We start from the raw sequence: 26001 nt of genomic DNA, 5'->3' as shown, positions 1-26001 counted from the left end.
TGGAATCATAGAAAAAATGTTCCTGTGAGTAGACACTGCTGCTGCGTGCATGTTATGGCACATCATAGTGATCTTTTGAGTCTCTAAGAACATCCACCTAATGTATTCAGGACTGGTGGTCACACATCCCCAGGAGGAGGATTGGAGCGATTCCAGCTATTATGTAGGCCAGAAAATAGGGCACTAGAAAGGGCTTCTTACAACAACACTGAGCACATTGGGTGGACATTATGAGAAAGAATTTTAAGCATAAATAAAAATACAGTAATAGGCGGATGCAGGAGCATTTTTAGATGCTTTCAAATGAAAAATTGTTATGGTTTGTGTTATCTTTCATACATCAAATTTAACCTTCAGTCAGCAAACAGACCATTAAAGTATTGCTAAATAAATAAAATTACAATAAAAAACTTGGATGTAGACAGTAATGACCATTGCCCGCATAAAGCATAAAACCATTTGAAAGCAATGATCAAATCCTCAATACAGTACAGATAAGTACAATGTTTTACACTTCATACACAGCACAAAATATCAATGTGGATTTAAAGGGATACTGAAGATGTTCACAGATTGCTTCTAGATGTTATCATAGTTTTTAAAGCAGTTATCCCATGAGTATAACTTAGAGCTAGCTGACCAGTGGGAGCCTGACTGCTGGGGCCCCTGCCAATCCTTGGATCAGAGGCACCTTAACCCCTGAGTGACAGCACACATGCGACTCTGTTCATTTTCTATGGGGCTTTCAAATATTTTGTTTTCAATATAAATAACAATATAGAAATAAAAAGATGACACAATATCTAGAATTTCCTGTGTTTCTCTTACTTTCCCTTAACTCCTACCCTTTTTCCCTTCCATTTCTTCCCACACCCTTGCATTGAGATATCTACACATATGCAGAGAATTGTATTGGTCCTGTACCGACCCCACTTGGGTCGGAAACCAAACAAACTATAAAATACATCAAAACCAAAAAGTGTACTAACAGAAAGTGCTTGAAATAATACGTAACTTTTATTATGTTACACTATAAAAACTCCCAAATGACAGGTGCAGAAAGGTTTAAAGGGGTACTCCGCTGCTCAGCGTTTGGAACAAACTGTTCCAAATGCTGGAGCCGGCGCCAGGAGCTTATGACGTCATAGCCCTCCCCTCATGATGCCATGCCCGCCACGCCTTCTCAATGCAAGTCTATACACAACTGCATTTGAGGTTGAGCATCTCCTGCTTTTTGAGACCACGTCTTTTCTTCTTGTTATCCCTTGATAGCCCATGAAGTGTCCTGGGGTAGAGCAATCAAAACACATGGACATGTGAGCTTTTGGTTATTTGTATCACTGTTACTGTTTTTGTGAATTATTTTTTATGCTATTAAATGTTGGTTTGTTTTAAAGTCTTAAGACTGTCTGGTGGATTGGTATCAAGTGAAATAATTTATGATATCTAGGATAAGCACTACATGCTACCTGTTTTTTTAATCAATTGACATGTTTTTTCTACTATTAATGCATATCTAATAAAGGATAGATTTTGTAGGGTTTTTGTAGGTTTTTCGGTTGGCCACTAGATGAAGAAAATACACTCTATAGTTGTCTTTATTTTGGCTTACAAATACTGACAAAAAAATATAAAAATACTGGCATATCAAAATGGCTTAATGCTAGGGCTAAACGACAACATGACATCACACTTGCTGCTACATCACAGGCAATGATACCAAATGTGGTTGTGTTGTGACTAGAGATGAGCTAATTTCAGATAAATTTGATTCAAACCGAATTTATTCGCTATATCGCTATTAAATCGCTATTAAAAACTGCTATTTCTGGCCTACAGAGAGGCTCAATAGGGGCGTAGAACACTTTGCCTTGTCCTAACACGCATAAGGAGTATGCTGTGTTAGTGAAATAATACTGTTATTCAGTATGACATGCAGATTACAGGCATCACTATTAGAATCACTGCCACAGGGTGTCTGGATGTTGCAGATTTTTTATGTCATTTTTATTTAATTTGAATTTATTTAAATTTTTCCATTAACCATTCTGGGGAGCATCAAGCTGGCGGTCCTCCGCCAGGCAAAATACCACCTGTTTCAGCCCCTGCCTCTCAGCGCCCCCCTGACAGTAAAAGTGTGAATGTTTCTGTCATGATTCGGCTGGCTGGAGGTGGATCCTCTGTGCCAGAGAGGGATTGGCGTGGACAGTGTCGGTGGACCGGTTCTAAGTTGCTACTGGTATTCACCAGAGCCCGCCGCAAAGCGGGATGGTCTTGCAGCGGCGGTAGCAACCAGGTCGTATCCACCGGCAACGGCTCAACCTCTCTGACTGCTGAGATAAGCGCGGTACAAGGGAGAAGACAAGAGCAAGGTCGGACGTAGCAGAAGGTCAGGGCAGGCAGCAAGGATCGTAGTCAGGGGCAACGGCAGGAGGTCTGGAACACAGGCTAGGAACACACAAGGAAACGCTTTCACTGGCACAATGGCAACAAGATCCGGCAAGGGAGTGCAGGGGAAGTGAGGTATAAGTAGGGAAGTGCACAGGTGAAGGTACTGATTAAAACCTCATGCGCCAATCAGTGGCATACCGGCCCTTTAAATCGCAAAGACCCGGCGCACGCGCGCCCTAAGGAGCGGGGCCGCACGCGCCGGGACAGCACAGACGGGGAACGGGTCTGGTAAGCGAGTCGGGATGCGCATCGCGAGCGGGCGCATCCCGCATCGCGAATCGCATCCCGGCTGGGAACATTATCGCAGCGCACCCGGTCGGCAGGTCTGACCAGGACGCTGCGAATAGGAGAACGCTGTGAGCTCTCCGGGGAGGACCGGGGACCTGGAGCGCTCGGCGTAACAGTACCCCCCCCTTGGGTCTCCCCCTCTTTTTGGAACCTGAGAATTTGAGGATAAGATTCTTAACCAGGATGTTGTCCTCAGGTTCCCATGACCTCTCCTCTGGGCCGCAATTCTCCCAATCAACCAAAAATTTTTTTTTACCTCTGACCGTCTTGGATGCCAGAATTTCTTTCACCGAAATAACGTCAGAGGACCCGGAAACTGGAGTGGGAGAAACAACTTTGGGAAAGAAGCGGTTAAGGATGAGTGGTTTAAGGAGAGAGAAATGGAAAGCATTGGGAATACGGAGAGAAGGAGGAAGAAGGAGTTTGTAAGAGACAGGGTTGATTTGGCACTTGATTTTGAAAGGACCAAGATAGCGTGGTCCCAGTTTATAACTGGGGACACGAAAGCGGACATACTTGGCGGAGAGCCATACTTTGTCTCCGGGAGAAAAAATGGGGGGAATTCTTCTTTTCCTATCGGCATGTTTTTTCATCCGGGATGAGGCCTGTAAGAGAGATTTTTGAGTCTCTTTCCATATGGGGGAGAAGTCCCGAGTCACCTCATCAACAGCGGGCAAACCAGAGGGCATGGGAGTGGGAAGGGGGGGAAGAGGGTAATGGCCGTACACCACGAAGAATGGGGATTTAGTGGAAGGTTCAGAGACTCTGAAATTGTACAAGAATTCGGCCCATGGTAGAAGATCTGCCCAGTCATCCTGGCGGGAGGAAACAAAATGTCGCAAATAGTCACCCAGAACCTGATTAATTCTTTCTACTTGCCCATTGGATTGGGGATGATAAGAAGATGAGAAGTTTAATTTGATTTTGAGTTGATTACAGAGGGCCCTCCGGAATTTAGACACAAATTGAACGCCTCTATCCGAGACGATATGCGTAGGCAGCCCGTGAAGGCGAAAAATGTGTATAAAAAATAGTTTCGCCAACTGAGGCGCAGAAGGAAGACCTGGAAGAGGGATAAAATGTGCCATCTTGGAGAATCGATCAACGACCACCCAAATAACTGTGTTGCCATGGGATAAAGGTAAGTCAGTAATAAAGTCCATACCAATCTGAGACCATGGTCGTTCAGGAACAGGCAGAGGATGGAGGAGACCAGCAGGCTTCTGGCTAGGGGTCTTGTCCCGGGCACAGACTGTACAAGCCCGCACGAAATCAACAACATCAGCTTCCAGGGTAGGCCACCAATAAAATCGAGAGATGAGCTGGATGGATTTTTTGATGCCAGCATGGCCTGCGAGGTGTGAGGAGTGTCCCCACTTGAGAATCCTGAGGCGCTGGCGTGGAGAGACGAAGGTCTTCCCTGGAGGAGTTTGTCTGATGGAAGCTGGAGAAGTGGAGATCAGACAGTCCGGAGGAATAATGTGTTGCGGGGAAGCTTCCACTTCAGAGGCATCCGATGAACGAGAGAGGGCATCAGCCCTAATGTTCTTGTCAGCAGGGCGAAAATGAATTTCAAAGTTAAAACGGGCAAAGAACAACGACCACCTAGCCTGGCGACGGTTCAGCCGTTGGGCAGACTGAAGATAAGAGAGATTCTTGTGATCAGTGTATATAATAACTGGATATTTGAATCCCTCCAGCAGGTGCCTCCATTCCTCAAGCAACAATTTTATGGCCAGTAGTTCTCGATCACCAATGGAGTAGTTTTTCTCCGCCGGAGAGAAGGTCCTAGAAAAGAAACCACAAGTAACAGCATGTTCGTAAGAATTTTTTTGTAGGAGTACTGCTCCAGCTCCCAACGAGGAGGCGTCTACCTCCAGCGAGAAGGGCTTAGATGGATCAGGTCTGGAGAGTACGGGAGCAGAAGAAAAGGCAGTCTTGAGATGTTTGAATGCGTCTTCCGCTTGAGGAGGCCAGGACTTAGGGTTGGTGTTTTTCTTGGTTAGGGCCACGATAGGAGCCACAATAGTGGAAAAGTGCGGAATAAATTGTCTGTAATAATTGGCAAACCCCAAAAAACGTTGGATAGAACGGAGTCCGGGGGGGCGTGGCCAATCCAATACGGCTGATAGTTTATCTGGGTCCATTTGTAGTCCCTGGCCAGAGACTAAGTATCCTAGGAAGGGAAGAGATTGACATTCAAAGAGACATTTTTCCATTTTGGCCTATAATAGATTGTCCCGAAGTCTCTGAAGAACCATGCGGACATGCTGGCGGTGTTCTTCTAGGTTAGCAGAAAAAATCAAAATATCGTCTAGGTAAACCACAACACAGGTATATAGAAGATCACGAAAAATTTCATTTACAAAGTCTTTGAAGATGGCAGGGGCGTTGCAAAGCCCAAAGGGCATAACCAGATATTCAAAGTGTCCATCTCTGGTGTTAAATGCGGTCTTCCACTCGTCCCCCTCCCTGATGCGGATGAGATTATATGCACCTCTTAAGTCCAGCTTGGTAAAGATGTGGGCGCCTCGTAGGCGATCCAAGAGTTCAGAGATAAGAGGTAGGGGATAGCGTTTTTTTACAGTGATTTTATTAAGTCCGCGGTAATCAATGCAAGGGCGTAAGGAGCCGTCTTTTTTGGAAACAAAAAAAAATCCAGCTCCGGCAGGGGAGGAAGTCTTGCGGATAAACCCCTTTTTTTAAATTCTCTTGGATGTACTCCGACATGGCTTGTGTTTCCGGAGCAGACAGAGGATAGATTCTGCCCCGGGGTGGAGTAGTACCAGGGAGGAGGTCAATAGGACAGTCATAAGGCCTGTGAGGAGGCAAAGTCTCTGCTTGTTTTTTGCAAAAAACATCAGCATAAACCAGATAGGCCTTGGGGAGACCAGATATCGGAGGAACCACAGGGTCTTGACTGACAGTACAGGGAGCAGGCTTAAGACAGTCCTTGTGGCAAGAAGTACCCCAGTTCTTGATTTCCCCGGTAGTCCAATCGAGGGTTGGGGAATGGCATTGAAGCCACGGTAGTCCAAGAAGAATTTCCGAAGTGCAGTTAGAGAGGACCAGAAATTCAATTTTTTCGTGATGGGGTCCGATGCACATTAAGAGGGGTTCCGTGCGGTAACGCACAGTACAGTCCAATCTTTCATTATTAACAGAGGCGATGTAGAGGGGTCTGGCGAGACTGGTCACCGGGATGTTGAACCTGTTGATGAAAGAGGCCAAAATAAAATTTCCTGCAGATCCGGAATCCAAGAAGGCCATAGCTGAGAAGGAGAAGGTAGAAGAAGAAATCCGCACAGGCACAGTAAGACGTGGAGAAGCAGAGTTCACATCAAGAGCTGTCTCACCTTTGTGCGGAGTCAGCGTGCGTCTTTCCTGACGTGGAGGTCGGATAGGACAATCCTTCAAGAAATGTTCGGTACTGGCGCAGTACAGGCAAAGGTTCTCCATGCGGCGTCGTGTCCTCTCTTGAGATGTCAAGCGAGACCGGACAACTTGCATAGCCTCCACGGCGGAAGGCACAGGAACGGATTGCAGTGGACCAGAGGAGAGAGGAGCCGGGGAGAGAAACCGCCTCGTGCCAACAAAGTCCATATCCTGGCAGAGCTCCTGACGCCTTTCGAAAAAAAACATGTCAATGCGGGTGGCAAGATGAATAAGTTCATGCAGGTTAGCAGGGATTTCTCGTGCGGCCAGCACATCTTTGATGTTACTGGATAGGCCTTTTTTAAAGGTCGCGCAGAGGGCCTCGTTATTCCAGGACAATTCGGAGGTGACAGTACGCAATTGGATTGCGTACTCGCCAACAGAAGAATTACCCTTGACCAGGTTCAGCAGGGCAGTCTCGGCAGAAGAGGCTCGGGCAGGTTCCTCGAAGACACTTTGAATCTCCATGAAGAAAGAGTGTACAGAGGCAGTGACAGGATCATTGCGGTCCCAGAGCGGTGTGGCCCATGACAGGGCTTTCCCAGACAGAAGGCTGACTACGAAAGCCACCTTTGACCTTTCAGTTGGAAACTGGTCCGACATCATCTCCAAATGCAGGGAACATTGTGAAAGAAAACCAAGGCAAAATTTAGAGTCCCCATCAAATTTGTCCGGCAAAGATAAACGGAGGCTGGATGCGGCCACTCGCTGCGGAGGAGGTGCAGGAGCTGGCAGAGGAGATGATTGTTGAAGCTGTGGTAGTAGCTGCTGTAGCATCACGGTCAGTTGAGACAGCTGGTGGCCTTGTTGCGCTATCTGTTGCGACTGCTGGGCGACCACCGTGGTGAGGTCAGCGACAACTGGCAGCGGGACCTCAGCGGAATCCATGGCCGGATCTACTGTCACGATTCGGCTGGCTGGAGGTGGATCCTCTGTGCCAGAGAGGGATTGGCGTGGACCGTGTCGGTGGACCGGTTCTAAGTTGCTACTGGTATTCACCAGAGCCCGCCGCAAAGCGGGATGGTCTTGCAGCGGCGGTAGCAACCAGATCGTATCCACCGGCAACGGCTCAAACTCTCTGACTGCTGAGATAAGCGCGGTACAAGGGAGTAGACAAGAGCAAGGTCGGACGTAGCAGAAGGTCAGGGCAGGCAGCAAGGATCGTAGTCAGGGGCAACGGCAGGAGGTCTGGAACACAGGCTAGGAACACACAAGGAAACGCTTTCACTGGCACAATGGCAACAAGATCCGGCAAGGGAGTGCAGGGGAAGTGAGGTATAAGTAGGGAAGTGCAGAGGTGAAGGTACTGATTAAATCCTCATGCGCCAATCAGTGGCGCACCGGCCCTTTAAATCGCAAAGACCCGGCGCGCGCGCTCCCTAAGGAGCGGCTGGGAACATTATCGCAGCGCACCCGGTCGTCAGGTCTGACCGGGGCGCTGCGAATAGGAGAACGATGTGAGCGCTCCGGGGAGGGGCGATGATCCGGAGCGCTCGGTGTAACAGTTTCATTTAATCAGTTATGGTTCATTGTTATCGTTCCAAGCTGTTTCTTTGGATTCTTGCGATAATTCCACAGGTATTATGACGTTTTTAAATTAAAATTTTAGATTTATATTAGATTCCCAAGTTTAATGTCCCCATGTTTGCTTTGAACTAATACTGTATGACCACAAAACCCAATCTACCAAGGAGTCACATGGAGGCACAATGACATAGCCTAGAGGTGGTAGCAGCAGGAAGAGACCATAATCTTGCAGAATGACACAGCCTGAAGTTGACGGCAGCATGAGGATACATAGGGCCTCACAATCCCTAAGATTATAAAATGAATTTTGAAATTTAAATTGAAGATTTAGGCTAGAATTCCACTGAGATTTTTGCCCTGCTTATTTTTTGGCTTAAAAACGCCAGAAAAAACACCAGAAAAACTGCCACTGTTTTTCCCTGCGTGTTGGATTTTTTTCTGGCGTTTTTTCTTGCGTTTTTACCTTTGTGTGGAATTTGCCTTTTTTTGCCACTTTGATGTTTTTTTGTACAAAATTAGTTGGGTACCAAAAAAAATTGTCTAAAATATTTTTTTATAAACTGTGTATGTGTTTTAACTTTTTTTTCTCTTTTTTTATTTTTTATGTAGTACTACTACTCCCATTATGGACCACACTGTTCCATGATGGGAGTAGTAGTACCTGTACTAATAGACATATCGCCCTGGGTGTCAGTCTGACACCGGACGCGATCATCCATAATATAGCAGAGATGTGGCTCTATACATCGCTCGCATCTCTGCACTATAGTCCGGCCAGTGATATGAATAGAACATCATTCATTCATATTTTCCACCCAGATTGGTGATTGGCCGGATGGTTGCAGCCAATCACCGCTCTCTAAGGGAAATATGAATGAGTAAGTGGCCGGAGTACAGAGCAGAGATGTATACAGCTGCTCTGCATCTCTTCTATAGACAGGACGATCACAGCGGATGTCAGTGTTGATACCTGCTGTGATCTGCTCTTAACCACAAGTACTACTACTCCAAACATGGAGCACACTCTGCTCCATGCTGGGAGCTGTAGTACCTGCATTAATAGACAGATTGCAGCGAGTGTAATTTCTGACACCTGATGCGATCTGTTCTTAACCCCTTAAGGACCACGGGTTTTTCGTTTTTTCCTCCTCACCTTTTAAAAATCATAACCCTTTCAATTTTGCACCTAAAAATCCATATGATGGCTTATTTTTTGCACCACCAATTCTACTTTGCAGTGACATCAGTCATTTTACCTAAAAATCTACGACGAAACGGAAAAAAAATTGTGCGATGAAATTGAAGAAAAAACGCCATTTTGTAACTTTTGGGGGCTTCCGTTTCTACGCAGTACATTTTTCGGTAAAAATGACACCTTATCTTTATTCTGTAGGTCCATACAATTAAAATGGTACCCTACTTATATAGGTTTGATTTTGTCGTAAAAAATGATAACTACATGCAGAAAAATGTATACGTTTAAAATTGTTATCTTCTGACCCCTATAACTTTTTTATTTTTCCACATATGGGGCAATATGAGGGCTCATATTTTGCGCCGTGATCTGAAGTTTTTAAAGGTACCATTTTTGTATTAATCGGATTTTTTGAACGCTTTTTATTAATTTTTTCATGATATAAAAAGCAACCAAAAATACGTTATTTTGGACTTTGGAATTTTTTTGCGCGTACGCCATTGACCATGCAGTTTAATTAATGATATATTTTTATAGTTCGGACATTTACGCACGCGGCGATACCACATATGTTTATATTTATTTTTATTTACATGGTGTTTTTTGGCGGGGGGAAAGGGGGGTGATTTGAACTTTTATTAAGGAAAGGGTTAAATCACATTTATTAACTTTTTTTAGTGATCAGGGTTATCGGCAGTCGATTGCTCAAGCCTGAATCTCAGGCTTGGAGCAATCAATCGCCGAGGGGACACGCCGGAGGCAGGTAAGAGGACCTCCGCTCGTGTCCCAGCTGATCGGGACACCGCATTTTCACTGCGGCGACACCGATCAGCCCCACTGAGCAGCCGGGCAGCTTTCACTTTTGGTTTAGACGCGGCGTTCAACTTTGAACGCCTCGTCTAAAGGGTTAATAGCGCGCGGCACCGCGATCGCTGCCGCGCGCTATTAGCCCCGGGTCTCGGCATCAGATACATGCTGGGACCGACCCGATATGACGCGGGGTCACCGTGTGACCCCGCGTTATATCGCGGGAGCCGGCTAAGGACGTAAATATACGTCCTTGGTCGTTAAGGGGTTAATGCAGGTACTACAGCTTCCAGCATGGAGCAGAGTGTGCACCATGTTGGGAGTAGTAGTGAAAACTACACCCGCTGTGATCCTCCTGTATAATGCATAGATGCGGCGGCAGCTCTTCTATGGTCCCCTGCACTGCCGTATATATACACATATTCCTATTTACCACAGAGAGCTGTGATTGGCTGGAACCATCTGGCCAATCACAGCTCTCTGCGAGAAAGATGAATAGGTGTATATATACCGCAGTGCAGGGGACCATAGAAGAGCGTCCAGCCACATCTGTACATTATACAGGAGGATCGCAACAGACGATCTGTCTATTAGTACAGGTACTACTACTCCCATCATGGAACAGTGTGTTCCATGCTGGGAGTAGTAATACTACCTAAAAAATGTAAAAAAAAAAAGTGAAAAACACACACACCCTACATTTTTATTATTTCCGGCTACATTTTTTGTGCTTTACCTATCCACATAAATTGATCCCTGTTTAAAAATTAATAAAAATTTCGTAATAAAAAAGATAAATTTCGTTAAATACTATTTTTTCCATCACTGCTGTATCTTTTTTATTATTATTTTTTTAATGGTACCTTACGAAATTTTAATGAAAAAGGTATCTCCATCACTTTTTTGGATTGCTGAAGTCCAAAAGAGAATAAAAACCGCTTGAAAAAATGCCAAACTAGGTTTTGTCGGGCGTTTTGAAAAACCAGCCTCTGAGCCCAAAATTGCTGAAAAACACCAAATGGATAAAAAAAATACACCAAACTGAAAAACGTCAAGTGGATCTGGCATTTTGCAGTGCGGGAAAATTGGCGTTTTTTATGGCGTTTTTGCAAAAAAAAACCTCAGTGGAATTCCAGCCTTATGGTAGCTGGTGCTACCATAAATTTTTTTTAGGTAATGTCCCCGGCCCAGCAGCATCCCTCCCATAGACTTGCAAGTGAGGGGGTGGGGCATGACATCATGAGGGGGCTATGACGTCACGAGCTCCCGACGCCGACTTTAGCATTCAAAACAGTTTGTTCCAAATGCTGGACAGCGGAGTAACCATTTAAAAGATGAATTTTCAAATTTAATTTTAATTACATTTTTTATGTAATGTCCCAGGCCCTGCAGCATCAGTAAACCATATAGTGGCTGAATGACACAGCCTGGAGTTGTCAGCAGCATGAGTAGAACATATAGCGGCTGAATGTCACAGCATGGAGGTGGCGGCAGCATGAGTAGAACATATAGTGGCTGAATGAAACAGCATGGAGGTGGCGGCAGCATGAGGAGACCATAAAGTGGCTGATTGGCACAGCCTGAAGTTGGTGGCAGCTTGAGGAGAACATATAGTGGCTGAATGACACAGCCTGGAGTTGTCAGCAGCATGAGTAGAACATATAGTGGCTGAATGGCACAGCCTAGAGTTGGCGGCAGCTTGAGGAGAACATATAGTGGCTGAATGACACAGCCTGGAGTTGGCGGCAGCATGAGTAGAACATATAGTGGCTGAATGATACAGGGTGGAGGTGGCAGCAGCATGAGGAGAACATATGGTGGCAGAAGGGCACAGCCTGGAGTTGGCGGCAGCATGAGTAGAACATATAGTGGCTGAATGACACAGGGTGGAGGTGGCGGCAGCATGAGGAGAACATATAGTGGCTGAAGGGCACAGCCTGGAGTTGGCGGCAGCATGAATAGAACATATAGTGGCTGAATGACACAGCGTGGAGGTGGCTTCATGAGGAGAACATATAGTGGCTGAATTACACAATGTGGAGGTGGCGGCAGCATGAGGAGAACATATGGTGGCAGAATGAGACAGCCTTGAGGTGGCAGCAGCAGCATCAGGAGTCCTGAAAGTGGCCTGGTGACAGAGTGGTGCAGTGGGTGGCAATACCAGTACCCGGTGACGAAGGTGGGTGAAAAAAGGTCTGATGCGGAGGAATGTTTGTAAATGGGGAGCAGGCATCATGGCATCTGCGGCAATGCAGCACTTTGGAGGGTGGACAGAAGTCCTCTCAGCTGACGTCACCACTCTCCTGGGGTCTTTTTCTCTGGTCTGACATCAAGCAGACCAGAGAAGAAGATCGCAGATAATACTGTACAGTATATGCAATCTATTGATTGCTATAAATAGTCCCCTATGGGTGGAAGTGTAAAAAAGTAAAAAAAAAGTAAAGGATCCCCTCCCCAAATAAAAATGTAAATCACCCCTTTTTCCCGTTTTACCCCCCAAAAACATAAAAAAAAATATATATAAACCTATTTGGTCTTGCCGCATGCGTAAATGTCCGAACTATCAAAATATACTGTAGATGATCCCGTACGGTAAACAACGTAAATGTTAAAACAATAAAAAAAAAGAATGTCCAAAATTGCTGTGTTTTGGTCACATCACATAAAAAAAAATACGATCAAATTTTGCATCATATATAAGCAAATGTGGTACCAAAAAAACTACAGATCACGGCGCAAAAGTGAGCCCTTATACAGCCCTGTATGCAAAAAATTTAGAAAGTTAAAGGGGGTCAAAAAAGGGCAATTTTAAACATACTTATTTTGTGAAAAAAGTTTGAGTTGAGTTTGAGTGCAATAATAGAATAACCCATGTATGTATCATGGGTATCATTTTAACCCCTTAAGGATGCAGAGTTTTTCCGTTTTTGCATTTTCATTTTTTCCTCATCACCTTCTAAAAATCATAACGCCTTCAATTTTGCACATAAAATTCCATATGATGGCTTATTTTTTGCACCACCAATTCTACTTTGCAGAGACATTAGTCATTTTACCCAAAAATCAAGGGCGAAACAGAAAAAAAATTAATTGTTCTACAAAATTGAAGAAAAAATTTCATTTTGTAACTTTTGGGGGGTTCCGTTTCTACGCAGTGCATTTTTTTGAAAAAATAACACCTTATCTTTATTCTGTAGGTCCATACGGTTAAACTGATACCCTACTTATATAGGTTTGATATCGTGTACTTCTGAAAAAATCATAACTACATCTCATCTTCTAACCCCTATAACTTTTTTAATTTTCCACGTACAGGGGGGTGATGCGGGGTCACAGCGTGACCCCGTTTTAAACACCGGGACCGGGCGTAGGGCGTACAGGTACGCCCTACGTCCTTAAGGAGTTAATCTTATTGACCCACAGAATAAAGAAAACATGTCATTTTTTCTGTAAAGTGTACAGTGTGAAAACAAAACCCTCCAAAATTTGCAAAATTTCAGTCTTCTTTTCAATTTCCTCACACAAATAATATTTTTTGGGGTTTGCCATGCATTTATTGGAAAAATTTGTGATTTCAATACAAAGTACAATTGGCAACGCCAAAAACAAGCCCTCACATGGGTCTGTGGATGGGAATATAAAAAATATAAAAGAGATCTAGATTTACCTTTTGTCCACAGTTTGCAACATTATGAAGAAGTTTGCAACCCATGGCACTGTAGCTAATCTCCCTGGGCTTGGACAGAAGAGAAAATTTGATGAAAGGTGTTAACGTAGGATAGTCTGGATGGTGGATAAGCAGCCCCAAACAATTTCCAAATATATTTGAGCTGTCCTGCAGGCTCAGGGAGCATCAGTGTCAGTGCAAACTAATTGTCGACATTTAAATGAAATGAAGCGCTATGGCAGGAGACCCAGGAGGACCCCACTGCTGACACAGAAACATAAAAAAGAAAGACTACATTTTGCCAAAATGAACTTGAGTAAGCCAAAATCCTTCTGGGAAAATTTCTTGTGGACAGATGAGACCAAGATAGAGCTTTTTGGTAAAGCACATTCTACTGTTTACCGAAAACAAATGAGGCCTACAAAGAAAAGAACACAGTACCTAAAGTGAAATATGGTGAAGGTTCAATGATGTTTTGGGGTTGTTTTGCTGCCTCTGGCACTGGGTGCCTTGAATGTGTGCAAGACATCATGAAATCTGAGGATTACCAATGGATTTTGGGTTACACTGTACATCCCAGTGTCAGAAAGCTGGGTTTGCGTCTGAGATCTTCGGTCTTCCAGCAGGACAATGACCCCAATGAGTTCTGAAGTGGCAGCAATGAGTCCAGATCTAAATCCCATTGACCACCTGTGGAGAGATCTTAAAATTTCTATTGGGAAAAGGCGCCTTCCAATAAGGGAGACCTGGAGCAGTTTGCAAAGGAAGAGTGGTCCAACATTCCGGCTGAGAGGTGTAAGAATATTCCCGATAGGCCGCCCGCACTCTGGGCCCGGCAGGGGCCGGTTTTCTGCACTACACTGGCCCGTGTGCGGGCACATAGTGGCTGCTCACTCACTCAAGGTGCTGACACTAAGTCAGGACCTTGTGTGAAGCGGCCACAGAGAGGCGGAGCTATGAGCTGTACTTAACCCAGTACCTGAGCATCCAGAGCGCAGTGATTCCCAACCGTGATTTTTTTTTAAATTTCCCTCCCCGACGCCGCAGGGGGAGGGAAGTTTGTGTGCACTCTAACAGGACCTGCGATGATATCACCGTCATGTGATCAGTCACATGGAGGAGGAGGAGTCACATGATCATGGGCTGCTGTTCTAGGCCTCAGCGTACCCCTACGTCCCCCAGCCTCCCTTAGCTTCCCCCTCCCCCCTGCGGCCCAGAGAGGGGAAGTATGCGGAAGCTGCGCCGGGCCGGAGTAGTGACTCGTGCCCCAGCGTCCCCCTCCCCCCTGCGGTGCAGTGAATGATTGCCTTGCCGGAGAGGGGAAGAAAAATGGCTTGCTTAAGGTACTCTACCATATCCCCCCCTCCCTCATCCATGTCCATCCCCCCTCCCTCACCCATGTCCATCCCCCCCTCCCTCACCCATGTCCATCCCCCCTCCCTCACCCATGTCCATCCCCCCTCCCTCACCCATGTCCATCCCCCCTCCCTCACCCATGTCCATCCCCCCTCCCTCACCCATGTCCATCCCCCCTCCCTCACCCATGCCCATCCCCCCTCCCTCACCCATGCCCATCCCCCCTCCCTCACCCATGTCCATCCCCCCTCCTTCACCCATGTCCATCCCCCCCTCCCCCCTCCCTCACCCATGTCCATCCCCCACTCCCTCACCCATGTCCATCCCCCCTCCCTCACCCATGTCCATCCCCCCTCCCTCACCCATGTCCACCCCCCCCCCCTCCCCCATGTGCATCCCCCCTCCCTCACCCATGTCCACCCCCCCTCCCTCACCCATGTCCACCCTCCCTCCCTCACCCATGTCCATCCCCCCCTCCCTCACCCATGTCCATCCCCCCTCCCTCACCCATGTCCATCCCTCCCTCACCCATGTCCATCCCCCCTCTCTCACCCATATGTATCCTCCTGTCATTCATGTCCACCTTGTCCACCCGCTGTCCATCCCTGTCACCCATGTTCACCCCCCAGTCTACCCCCTGTCACCCATGTCCACCCCCTATTCACCCCTCTGTCCCCCCTCTTTTATCCCCCTTGTCATCCTTGTCCACCCTTCTGTCATCCCTGTTTACCCCCATATCTCCCATGTCCACCCTCCTGTCATCCATGTCCACCTTGGCCACCCCTCTGTCACCCCTGTCCATCCCCCTGTCACCCATGTTCACTCCCCCTGTCCATCCCTCTGACCATCCCCCAGTCTACACCTGTCACCTATGTCCACCCCCCCATTCACCCCTCTGTCACCCCAGTCCACCCTTCTTTGTCACTCCTGTCCATCTCTCTTTTAACTGCTTGTCACCCTTGTCCACCCCTCTCTCATCCCTGTCCATCATCGTGTCACCCATGTTGACATGTTGACCCCCCATTGTCCACCCCTCTGACCACATACTTGTCACCCATGTACACCATTCTGTCCCTTTGTCACCCCTGTTACCACCTTGTCACTTCTGTCCACCCCTGTCACCCCCAAGGCCCCCCTGTCACCCATGTACAGTAAACTACACCCCTCTGTCACCCATGTACACCCCTCTTCACCCATGTACACCCCTCTGTCACCCATGTGCACCCCTTTACATCCCTCTGCCACCCCTCTACACCTCTCTGTCACCCATGTACACTCCTCTACACCCCTCTGTCATCCATGTACACTCCTCTACACCCCTCTGCCACCCATGTACACTCCTCTACACCCCTCTGTCAACCATGTACACTCCTCTACACCCCTCTGTCACCCATGTACACTCCTCTACACCCCTCTGTCACCCATGTACACTCCTTTACACCCCTCTGTCACCCATGTACACTCCTCTACACCCCTCTGTCACCCATGTACACTCCTCTACATCCCTCTGTCACCCATGTACACTCCTCTACACCCCTCTGCCACCCATGAACTACCCTCTGTAACCCCTGTTACCACCTTGTCACTCCTGTCCACCCCTGTCACCCTTGATGCCCCCTGTCACCCATGTACAGTCTTCTACATCCCTCTGCCACCCATGTACACCCTTTTACACCCCTCTGCCACCCATGTACACCCCTCTGCCACCCATGTACACTGCTCTACACCCCTCTGCCACCCATGTACGCTGCTCTACACCCCTCTGCCACCCATGTACACTCCTCTACACCCTTCTGTCACCCATGTACACCCCTTTACACCCCTCTGCCACCCATGTAATCTCCTCTAAACCCCTCTGCCACTCCTCTACACCCCTCTTTCACCCATGTACACTCCTCTACACCCCTCTGCCACCCATGTACACTCCTCTACACCCCTCTGCCACCATTGTAAACCCATCTATCACCCCAACATCCCTCTGTCACCCCCATATACTCCTCTACACACCTGTCTCCCATGTACACCCCTCTGTCACCCATGTACAGCCCTCTGTCTCCCCCGTACACTTCTCTACACATCTGTCTCCCATGTACACCCCTCTGTTACCCCTTTGCACCTATACACCCCTGTATTCCTCTTCACTTGTAAAATGCTGGTTAAGTGCAGAGCCTAATAGATTTGTTTTGCAGGTTTAATGGTGAAGAGTTGTGGCAAGAAGAAATAGTCAGGACGGTCCAGACCAGATGAACGACGCTGATCAGAGAAGACGTCACATGTGAGTTGCTATATAAAGAAGCACTTTAAACTACATACCCACTGATAAATAGATATTAGAATTTGTGTGCATTGCGGCTTTAAAAAAAAAAAAATATATATATATATATTTTTTTTGCTCATCAACTTCGGTCAGGGTGCCCCGCAAAAATGTTTTTTGGGTCAGTAACATGTATGGTGATAATATTCCTCCTTGTATACTGGTATTATTGGTAATATTGGTCAGTATACAGGGTTTGGCCAGTAACCGTATGATGGTAATATGTATGGTGATAATATTCCTCCTTTTATAGTGCCATTATTGTTAATATCAGTCTAAGTATAGAGGACTTGGTCAGTTACAGTGTGATGGTAATATTTCCTTTCCTTTCATACTATTATTACTTGGTAAATGTATGACTTATAAAGACATATACAGTATTATAATGCATGGAAAATTGACACATATATAAATTGCTCCAGCATAGTGAAATACAGTAGCAATTTATTTCTTCGAGAAATATATCGAGGAAATAAAAAAAAAGTTTAAAAAAAAAAGAAACTATAAAAAATGTGTAGAATTTAGTTTTCACTTTGCCATTAAGAGGCACTGAGTACAGAATGATGGTGGTAAACTTTTTTTTTTGTTGTTGTTGTTATTTTAGCACAAGGCTGCAACATAACAAAATGTGAAAAAAAGTGAAAGAATCTGAAAACTTCCTGAATGCATTACAATACATATTCTGTATTGCTTTTAAATTTGGTAAGTAACAAAATAGGAAAATGGCAAGTATTCAAAATTAACAAATTGCTTCTCTTTGAAAATTCTCATATAGTAAATATATTACCACTGCAAAATGCTCAACCAAACACAGCCATTTAGTTAAAGGGGTACTTCGCTGCTCAGCATTTGGAACAAACTACTCCGAATGCTGGAGCAGGGAGCTCTTGACGCCATAGCCCCGCCCCCTCATGACATCACATTCCGCCCCCTCAATGCAAGTACAATCGAAGTATATCTGCAGGACCAAGCAGTATACTGATAAATGTACACATATGGATAGAGGAAATAATAGAAGCAATATGCAAAGAAGGGCAGATGTTTGTAGAAGCTGTAGTTTAGCGGAGGTTTTCTTCATGCACAATGTAGGTGTTGAATGCCACTCACTCACTAAAGTGAGCCCAAGAAATAAGAAAAGAAGTTCAATATTCATTAATAAAATGTGGGATTTACATTCTGGATGCCTTGCTCTGAATGTGTTTAATTCACTATTCCAGACCTCAGTTATAAGCATCATCATAGTTAAAGCTCATGTAATGTACATGCCAGAGATGGGAAAATAGAAAACACATTTACTGTAAAGTACTTCATCTTTTATGCTCCCATTCACAGTTGACTTATGGGCAATACTTCTGTAGCTCAACAGATTTTATATGCAAGAAACTGAGGACACATACGAAAAAAAGGATCAAGCACCAATGTTAGCTTCAAAATAGAATTTAAGATATTCAAAGTCCACCAGGACTTATGCGTTTCAGACATGTAGTGTTAAAGGGGTACTCCTCCCCTAGACATCGGAGAGGGAATGAGATGTCTGATTGCGGGGCGTCTGGCCGCTCCGACCCCCTGCGTTCTCCAGCCTGGCACCCCGGTATTTCGCATGCACCGAGCGAACTCCATCCTGAATTACAAGCGACCACAGCCCCTCCATATATCTCCCAAAGACAGTAATGGAGGGGTGTGGTGAACCCTGCGATCAGACATTTAATCCCCTATTTTTTAAATAGGGGATAAGATGTCTAGCGGTGGAGTACCCTTTAAAGACTGAAACGTGGGAGCCGAGTAGATTGGGCTCCTTGTTGTCACTTTCGCTTTTAAATAAATCTTGGATTTTATTTTGAAGCCGTCATTGGTGCTGGATCCTTTCTTCATAAGTGTCTGCAGTTTACCTTTCCCTTCAGACTTTCTGTGCACCTAAAGATCCTAGCTTGAGGAGTGACATGCTCACCTGCCGCCTCTGCTGTTTTATTTTTCTATATTTATCGTTGTGTAGATGTACTAGCAGATTCCTCTACAATCTCTAACAATACTATTCCAGTACATTGACTCGGTATAGTGTAAACTGTAATGCTCAACTTCTATTATTCATGCATATGTGGTGGCCCAGTATGGGAAGTGTTACCCCATATCTTTGCTGCCCATTCAGGCAGTGTGTCCCCCCCCCCCCCCCAAATGTAAATATGTTTCTAATGTATTATACCATGTAATGTGTTCAGAAAGTATTGTCACTTTAAGACTATACCATGTGACTACACATGTGATTGTTACCCAGGAGGTCCAAGTGACCAGGTTATCCCAGGGGTGACCTATGGGCTCCCTGCTAGTCTCCCTCATAAAGCCCTGGGTGGAGCTAGCTCTCTCTTTCCTTACAAGTTTTTGCTGAGGTCGAGTCCTAGAGAGTGTCCAGAGTGTCCAGAGTCTGCAGCCACAAGCAGCTACAAGTAAGCCACAGTCTCACTATTGTCAGTCACCAGTCAAGTCAGTCACAGTCATCATTTGTCGTGTCAACGGGGCCTGCATAAAATTGACCTCATCTACTACAAGTACCAGCAAGCCTTAAGTTCTCTGAGTCACTGGTCACCTCCATGGACCCTGGCTGAACTGTATAGACTTTACCATCTGTCTACCCTCAGTAAAGCTACCATTATCCGTAACTTGGCGTTGGAGTCATTATTGCCGCCGATGCCTAGCCCAGGAACTAGCGGTATACCTTCGGGGGGGGGGGGGGGTAACGAGGATAAAGCATGCCCTGGCATCACGAATACAAGGGGTTAATGCCATCTGCCCCTAGGGTAACAACATCTGCTCTCATCACACCCCGTTACCACACAGAGATATAAACTACACGCAAAACTAGGTTGTGGTGTAAATATGTTTATTATCTGGTACTGAGATATAATTAGTATATATCATCATTTAGAGCTGTATTCAAGAGCTGTCAACAAGCTGGTAGACAGGTGCCCCCTTACAGCATAGTGTGAAGTAATAGCTGCAAATGCAGTAGACTGGATTCATACTTGCAGGAGATCATATAGTTTTTATTGCAGTTTTTTATTTATTTATTTATTTATTTATTATTATTTTTAAGTTACAAAAAAGATATAGCAGTATGTTCTTCATATGTTTCTTAAAAAATAAATAAATAAAAACAAACATGAAAAGCTACATGTGTGAATTCGCCCTTAAGCAGTTGGAGCTTTTGCTGTAAAGATAATTCTGTCAACTCACAAGAGAAATCTATGTACAGACACTGGGAATGTTCAGCCAAATATGAGGCTTCTGGGCCTCAATGGACAATATGTTCTTCAAACATCCCTTACTATTCTTAGTACTCCTGTCCTTTAATGTGATAGAGGGGCAACTGGGCCCCCTCACCCTCCAGGCCCTGAGTGCAACTGCACATAAAGACTATCAAATGTTGTTGAAAGGTGAACAGATGCTTAAAACACCACATGGATCTATAGAGAGATGATTGTATACAAATAAGGTAAGAGACGGAGAAGGCTGGTAGTGGCTGGGGTCGGTGAGGATTGTCACTATATACCTGTGTCAGCTGAAGTTTGCAGAACTTTTTTTTTTTTTATACAAAGATTAAGATTTATTTCAACAAAAATAATAAATCACTTAGGGTGGTTTTACACACCATGGCCTACATTTACTAAGGGGGTCAGGTTTTGATTTGGCTTGGTTTCTTTCTACGTGTGTCAATTTTCCTAGGTTTTTTCACTAATGTGGCACTTCTGTTTGAAAATTTTGGTGTAGATTTGGCGCACGTGACAGTTGTAGTGCATGATGATATAAATACCGCAAAAGCGGCCTTTCCCCCATTCAGCATTTAACAACCAAAAATAATTTGTGTCACTCTGGAGCTTTCATGACATTTCTATCTAGTAAACATTTTACAATCGGTAGAGTTCCCCGAGTTCTCAGGGGGAAAAAAGTTGGTGTCCAAAAAGCGCTCTCTCCTCTGCGTCAGCTCGCAGGTATAGGATACAGATGGTGGTCATGAAAAGAAGTAGCCCGGCTCGGTGGAGTAGGTTAGTAGTTGGAGTTTATTGAGAGAAATCACAGATAATGCGTTTCGAGGGGTGGGACCCCCTCTTCGTCAGATCTAATGACCCACATTTAAAAAAAAAAAAAAAAATTTAAACTGCTGCAGTTTTTGTGGCATTTTTTCATTCAGTTATCTAAGTTGTCCCTGTCATAAAAAAAAAAACTTTGGACATGTCACAGTTTTGATCAGTCGTGGTCTAAACAGGAGCACGAGCGGGGAGAATGACACGATGTCGCTTCTCTGTACGGCCTTATTATAGGTCTATGGGCCACCTAGAGAAGCTGGACAGAGATTGTGACATGTCAAAAAAAATTTTTTTAAATGACAGGTACACTTTAAGCAAGGAGTGGATTCAAAAAGGATTGGGAGATATAAAGCAAGAATTTATATGTCTCTTTCCTGCTAGATCCACTTCTAGCTTCAAACAACCGCATCAAAATACTATTGTGGTATTTTTCTCAAAAATGCAACACCTAGAGGGGGTTTCACCCACCTAGGGTATGTCCACACTTCTGCGGAATTTCCACAGTAACGGGAGAAATAGTGCATGCACTATTTCTTCCGTTCAATAGCCCGTCACAAAAAAAACGTACGTTATGAATAACCGGCCATAACGGGTTAAAACTGCTATTAGAAAAATCCCATAGACTATAATGGGATTTTCTAGGGGGTGTTCTAGACCTCAGAATGGGCCAAAGAGTCACTTTCCAACAAGACAATGGGGGAGATTTATCAAAACCTGTCCAGAAGAAAAGTTGTCCAGTTGCCCATAGCAACCAATGAGCTCGCTTCTTTCATTTTTAACAAGGCCTCTGCAAAATGAAAGAAGGGATCTGATTGGTTGCTATGGGCAACTGGTCAACTTTTCCTTTGCACAGGTTTTGATAAATCTCCCCCAATGACCCTGAGCACACAGCCAAGACAACGCAGGAGTGGCTTATGAACGACTCTGCCTTGAGTGGCTGAGCCAGGGACTCAATTGAAAATCTCTGGAGAGGCCTAAAAAATGGCTGTGCACTGATAGTACTCATTCAATCTGACAGAGCTTGAGAGGATCTGCAGAGAAGAATGGCAAAAGATTCCCAGATCCAGGTGTGAAACCCTTGTGTCATCATCACTAAGAAGACTGGAATCTCTGCAAAAGTAAAGACTATGAGGGAGATTTATCAAAACCCGTCCAGAGGAAAAGTTGCTGAGTTGCCCATAGTAACCAATCAGATCGCTTCTTTCATTTTTCAGAGGCCTTTTAAAAAATGAAAGAAGCTATTTAATTGCTTGCTATGGGCAATTCAGCAACTTTTCCTCTGGACAGGGATAAATCTCCCCTGAGTGAAGACTCTAAAAATCTGATGTCAATGAAATATATTTTAGATTTTCCTTAGAAGCTATTGCTTTTCAATAAATTAGCAAAGATTTCTAACACTTTGTTTTCATCTTTTCGTTATGGGGTACTAAGTGCAGAATGGGGGGGGGGGATTTTTTTTAAATGTGAAAAAAGTGAGCGGTCTGAGAACTTTCTGAATGTTTTTTTAACAGTACAAGCAAATCTATAGTTGACATATCTGATGTTCCCTTTCCTTTGTATGGTCAAACCTAGATTTTCGGCATGTTCTTGCAGAGAAGCTAAAAAGCAACAAAAAGGTGAAAGCTTCTCTGCTGAAATTGTTACAACAAGGACACCACCAGATACTGTATAAATAAAAGGGTGTCTTCTGTGCTGATATTATGTGACATCACCTATGTTATCAAATATAATGTGCGAACAGTAGTATGTGTGAGTGCAGTGATCCAACATTACCAGTCAGTTCTAGCCTGGATGTTTTGGTCATTGGCTGCTGTCTAAAATCAACACAGAAGAAAACGGTACTTCACACATTGGAATAAAAACACTTAGCACTTGTCCAGGTTGTTTTGAAAATGCCCTGTTTACAGGTTTCTCCTAGCTATGGCTATGTGAAATACTCCAGTCCATAAGTAATCTACCCCACCTGTCATATCTTTCTGTTGTGACTGCAAAGTTTACTCATCTGTGCTGCTTTATTACATACTAGCTGAGTACCCGGTGTTGCCCGGTTTTTCCTTCCTAATCCTTGTTGGGTAGGAAAATAAACAAAGGAGGAAGCTTTTGACTTCATATCCCGTCCTTATATATTGTTGCCATATCCCGTCCTCATATCCCGACCTCCTATCCTGACCTCCTATCCCGACCTCCTATCCCGTCCTCCTATCCCTTCCTCCTATTTCGACCTACTATCTCGACCTCCTATCCCGACCTCCTATCCCGACCTCCTATCCCATCCTCCTATCCCGTCCTCCTGTCTCGACCTCCTATCCCGACCTCCTATCCCGTCCTCCTATCCCGACCTCCTATCCCGTCCTCATATCCCATCCTCCGATCTCGACCTCCTATCTTGACCTCCTATCTCGACCTCCTATCTCGACCTCCTATCCCTTCCTCATATCCCGTCCTAATATCTCAACCACCTATCTCGACCTCCTATCCCGTCCTCCTATTCCGTCCTCCTATCCTGACCTCCTATACCGACCTCCTATCCGGTCCTCCTATTCCGTCCTTCTATCCCAACCTCCTATCCTGTCCTCCTATCCCGACCTCCTATCCCGACCTCCTATCCCGACCTCCTATCCTGTCCTCCTATCCCTTCCTCCTATTTCGACCTCCTATCTCGACCTCCTATCCCGACCTCCTATCCCGACCTCCTATCCCGACCTCCTATCCCGTCCTCCTATCTCGACCTCCTATCCTGACCTCCTATCCCGTCCTCCAATCCCGTCCTCATATCCCATCCTCCGATCTTGACCTCCTATCTCAACCTCCTATCCCGACCTCATGTCCCTTCCTCATATCCCGTCCTCCTATCTCGACCTCCTATCCCGACCTCCTATCCCGTCATCCTATTCCGTCCTCCTATCCTGACCTCCTATACCAACCTCCTATCCCGTCCTTCTATCCCGACCTCCTATCCCATCCTCATATCTCGACCTCCTATCTCGACCTCCTATCCCGACCTCCTATACCGACCTCCTATCATGACCTCCTATCCCGTTCTCATATCCCGACCTCCTATCCCGACCTCTTATCCCGTCCTCATATCTTGACCTCCTATCTCAACCTCCTATCCCGACCTCCTATCCCAACCTCCTATCCCATTCTCCTTTTCCGTCCTCTAATCTTGACCTCCTATCCCGATCTCCTATCCCATCCTCATATCCCGTCCTCCTATCTCAACCTCCTATCTCGACCTCCTATCTCGACCTCCTATCCCCACCTCCTATCCCGACCTCCTATCCCGTCCCGTAATATGTGTCCAGCCACACGGAAGTTATGTGGGAACATACATCTCCCATTTATTTGCATGGGACTTAAACAAAAACCCCAACCCTCACAAAGGGGGGTAGTTAATCCCTTAAAGGGGTTGTGCTCCGCCCTGCTTTTCAGAGCTCCGCACGCAGCATCCGGAAGTTCATTATTCCGAACGCTGTGTGCGGGCTTCCTTGTTTGCGGCCACCGCACGTGATGTCACGCCCGGCCCCCTCGTGACGTCACGCCCGCCCCCTCAACGAAAGTCTATGGGAAGGGGGCGCGACCTCTGTCACGCCCCTTCCCATAGACTTTGGTAGAGGGGGCGGGCGTGACATCACGAGGGGGCCGGGCGCGATGTCACGTCCGGCAGCCGCGAACAGGGAAGCCCGAGTAATGAACTTCCGGATGCTGCGTGCGGAGCTCCGAAAAGCAGAGCAGCGCACAACCCCTTTATGAATGCAGGGTTTATCAGTTTTTGCATTTTCGTTTTTCCTCCTTACATTTTAAAAATCATAACCCTTTCAATTTTCCACCTAAAAATCCATATTATGGCTTATTTTTTGCGTCACCAATTCTACTTTGCAGTGACATTAGTCATTTTTCCCAAAAATCCACGGTGAAATGGAAAAAAAATCATTGTGACAAAATCGAAGAAAAAACGTCATTTTGTAACTTTTGGGGGCTTCCATTTCTACACAGTGCATTTTTCGGTAAAAATGACACTTTATCATTATTCTGTAGGTCCATACTGTTAAAATGGTACCCTACTTACATAGGTTTCATTTTGTCGTACTTCTGGAAAAAATCATAACTTCATGCAGGAAAATTTATACGTTTAAAAATGTCATCTTCTGACCCCTATAACTTCTTTATTTTTCCACGTACAGGGCAGTATGAGGGCTCATTTTTTGCGCCGTGATCTGAAGTTTTTATCGGTACCATTTTTGCATTGATTGGACTTTTTGATTTTTGTATTGATTAGATTTTTTAATGGTATAAAAAGTGACCAAAAAGACGCTTTATTGTACTTGGGAATTTTTTTTACGTGTACGCTATTGACCGTGCGGTTTAATTAACAATATATTTTTATAGTTTGGACATTTACGCACGCAGCGATGCCACATGTGTTTATTTTTATTTACACTGTTTTATTTTTTTTTATGGGAAAAGGGGGGTGATTCAAACTTTTATTAGGGAAGGGGTTAAATGATCTTTATTAACACTTTTTTTTTACAGTTTTTTTTTCTTCAATGTTATAGCTTCCATAGGGACCTATAACACTGCACACACTGATCTTTTACACAGATCACTGCCGTGTATTAACATGCCTGTGATCAGTGTTATCGGCGCTTGACTGCTCCTGCCTGGATCTCAGGCACGTAGCAGTCATTCGCCGAGGAGGCAGGTAAGGGCCCTCCCGGTGTCCTGTAAGCTGTTTGGGACGCCACGATTTCACCACGGCTGTCCCGAACAGCCCGACTGAGCAGCTGGGATACTTTCACTTTCGCTTCAGATGCGGCGGTCAGCTTTGATCGCCGCGTCTGAAGGGTTAATACAGGGCATCACTGCAATCGGTGATGTCCTG

The 26001-nt window shown here is 45.4% G+C and overlaps 1 protein-coding gene and 1 long non-coding RNA gene across 2 annotated transcripts in view; one reads left to right on the top strand and one right to left on the bottom strand.

Annotated features, from left to right (window-relative positions):
- Positions 1 to 26001, bottom strand: part of PDGFRL (platelet derived growth factor receptor like) — a 158084-nt gene that overhangs the window by 109703 nt on the left and 22380 nt on the right. The gene's annotated exons all lie outside the window — the stretch shown is intronic.
- The window catches only part of LOC130356893 (uncharacterized), a 39079-nt gene continuing 30744 nt past the window's right edge, over positions 17667 to 26001 (top strand). Inside the window, exon 1 of the long non-coding RNA XR_008889028.1 lies at positions 17667 to 17742. This is a non-coding gene — a long non-coding RNA (uncharacterized LOC130356893). The remainder of the gene's footprint in view (positions 17743 to 26001) is intronic.

This window comes from Hyla sarda, chromosome 1 (assembly GCF_029499605.1).
Source record: "Hyla sarda isolate aHylSar1 chromosome 1, aHylSar1.hap1, whole genome shotgun sequence".
NCBI classification, from domain to species: domain Eukaryota; kingdom Metazoa; phylum Chordata; class Amphibia; order Anura; family Hylidae; genus Hyla; species Hyla sarda.
Note: the sequence above shows the minus strand (reverse complement) of the source record. Positions and strands in the feature narration are given on the sequence as shown.